At 41.6% G+C, this 3082-nt stretch overlaps 1 long non-coding RNA gene across 1 annotated transcript; it reads right to left on the minus strand.

Annotated features, from left to right (window-relative positions):
• Positions 1–2118: 2118 nt before the first annotated feature.
• Positions 2119–2819, minus strand: LOC144961957 (uncharacterized). Its single transcript, XR_013643320.1, has 2 exons — positions 2775–2819; positions 2119–2478 (listed from the first exon to the last, which is right to left on the minus strand). It is a non-coding gene; the product is annotated as an uncharacterized LOC144961957 (long non-coding RNA).
• Positions 2820–3082: the final 263 nt, after the last annotated feature.

Genomic DNA, 3082 nt, shown 5'->3' on the forward strand with positions numbered 1-3082 from the left:
GCTACGACCGCCACCATGTAACGGACAATCCCCAGTTCCATACTATTGCCGAATCAAACGATGCACCCTTACGACCCGAAATGCGCACGAAATAGAAAGACTGACATCCCCCCCTCTCCTTTCATTTATATTGCCCCTCAACGATATCACCACCGAGACGCTTGCACCAGATGCGAGCACTTCTAATCTTTCTTCATACTAATCTCTTAATATAATCTAAATACTTACAAACAAAGCACCGACGGAACGCTCTGGCCTTTGTCCGAATCTATCTTCAATTATCTCTCTCCATAGCGAAATGGCGTCCTACAAATAGTACGCTATCCCTCACGACCTGCCACCTGACCGCTAATACCACGTTAGACATACCCGAAAAAACATACCCATCCACAGTTAAAAACTGTTTTCATAAAATGTCCAGACCTGCCGAGAGGTCGCTTTTGCGATCTTCTTTACGAGCGATAATAAAAAACCTCCGCAATACGAAAGTCTAACATCACCCCACCCCCTTCCTTCATTGGCCCTAACGATTCACCCTAACGAACTGCCGAAAAAAGCCCCACTAATCCTCTTTTCTTATTCCTTCAAAGTTACAATTGAATACACCACGACGGCTATGGAGCCTGACATCAGTAATTTAAATCCACCCCATCGATTCTCTCCCTAAACGTATCACCTACGACACTGCCACCAATGAACACTATCCCTTTCATACATATGCGAAATAAATATAACAAATTGAATGAGCACCGACGAACGGCTCTGGAGACTCTTGTCCGAGCTCTTATATTTAAAATTATTACTCTCATAGCGGAAATGCGTCCTACAAATAGATACCGCTATCCCTCTACGACACTGCCACCATTGGAACGGAAAAATGCCAGGTTCCAGAACATACTGCCGGAAATCAAATCCGGCATCCATCCTCTTTACGAAGCGGAAATGCGCACGACAATGACGTTAAAGACGTGACACCCCCCCCCCCCCCCCCCCCTTCCTTCATTGGCCCCTCAACGATATCACCCTACGACACTGCCACCAGAAAGAAGACACCATCTTCCTATTCCTTCTCTTCTTTTATTATTATAATAAATATAACAAAATGAATGAGCACCGACGAACGGCTCTGGCGACTCTTGTCCGAGCTCATTATATTTAAAATTATTACTCTCCATAGCGGAAAATGCGTCCTACAAATAGATACCGCAATCCCTCTACGGCACTGCCACCATTGGAACGGACAAAGCCATGTTCAAGAACTATACTGCCGAAAATCAAATCCGCCATGCCACGAGTAAAAAAAACTGTTTTGCACTAAAGTGTCCGAGCCCTGTCCGATGGTGGTCGCTTTTTGAAATAATTCCTTCTTTACGTAGCGGAAATGCGCACGACCAATGACGTTAAAGACGTGGACATTCCCCCACCTCCCTTCCTTTAATGGCGCCCCCTACGACTCTGTCACCAGAAAGAAAGACACCATCTTTCTATTCTTCTTAGTTTAATAAACATAATAAAATAAATGAGCTTTCATACAGCGCAATATCCACTAAACGTGCTCAAAACGCTTTACAAGGGGTCCCTGTCCAACAACAATACTTAGCACGTAGGACGAGACATGACGCCTGTTAGGCGATATTACAATTTTTCGGACAGGGACAACGTTGTTAACTGTCAGGCATCCATTTTACACCTGAGTACGGTGAGATAATGTGAGTAAACAGTCTATTCCAAGGACACAATTATGCGCCGAGCCAGGCTCGAACCCAGGAAAGCGAGTGTCATACCACTAGACCACATAATTCTTCTTCTTCTTTTCTTCTCCTTTCTTCTTCTTTCTTCTTCTTCTTCTTCTTCTTCTTTCTTCTCTTCTTCTTCTTCTTCCTTCTTCTTCTTCTTCTCTTCTTCTTCTCCTGCTACATCTTCATCGCTCTTCCTTCTTCTTCTTTCTTCTTCTTCTTCTTCTTCTTCTTCTTCTCTTCTTCTTCTTCTTTTCTTCTTCTTCTTCTCTTCTTCTTCTTCTTCTTCTTCTTCTCCTTCTGTGAAAACGAGACAGAATTTACAATAAAATTCAAAGTTTATTATTAAAAGAATTACAATTAGTATACCATGTTTTTTGGAATTTCAGGCAATATATAAATATATATGAGCTGTTTCACGAAACTTTCTTCCACGGCCGACTATATGTTCCCAGGGAGTGAGATGCAGTTCAACGTTGGTTTGTTGTCATAATAAAAGAAAAGAAATGGACTGTGGAGGCTTTTAGAAAATAAGGTCTTTGTCCTCTGGCCATGCTCGCATTTTATATGTTAAAGTTTTATCTTTAATCTTGGCAAAGGTTCTGTGAAACTCTGGGAAGGCTGTCCTGAGTGATCTTATTAGACATGGATCCACCGTCGTCTTCCTTCTATAGGCTCCTAAATAATGGAAGGCCATCTGAAGTTCGTCCTTAGTAAATTTATTCCTGGCCGTCACATATATCTGGGGAAAATAAGAAAGAAAAGAAAAAGAAAATGTATTTGTACTAGCCGAGAATTAATCTACATGAGTGGGGAGTGGGAGGGAGGTATTTTGTTACTCCGAGTAACTTAAGAATTAGATAAATCTCTTTACATCTCCTTAGAGAGACCCCCCCCTCCCCCAAAAAACCACCACCACCCCCCCCCCCCCCCACCCCGAACTTTCCAAATTATCTCCCAGTAGAAGCCGATCCTTTACTCGGTAATTTTTGTATTACGTAGACAAAGGAAACAAAGCCAAACTCATAATTTACTTACGCCTTTTAAGACCTTGTCTTCTCTGATGCAATTATTGGGGCACGTCTCCGGTTTATTGCAGACAAAGTCTTTGTGAAATATAGCACACTTGTATCTGTTTAATTTAAAAGAATAAACATAGATATTTGAATCATCTAAAGCCGTGTGATTATTAGTTTTTATTAAAGAAATGTTTAATCCTTTACGGCCAAAAACCTCACACTATGACATTATTTTTTCCGAGAAAAGACCAGAAAAAATGTAAGAAAGACAGGTGCACCATGTTCATAATTAGTATTGCATACATACCGGGAACTACAGGTGACGAC

This window comes from Berghia stephanieae, unplaced genomic scaffold (assembly GCF_034508935.2).
Source record: "Berghia stephanieae isolate SIO BIC M18660-M18661 unplaced genomic scaffold, UCSD_Bste_1.3 scaffold5102, whole genome shotgun sequence".
Taxonomy (NCBI): Eukaryota; Metazoa; Mollusca; class Gastropoda; order Nudibranchia; family Aeolidiidae; genus Berghia; species Berghia stephanieae.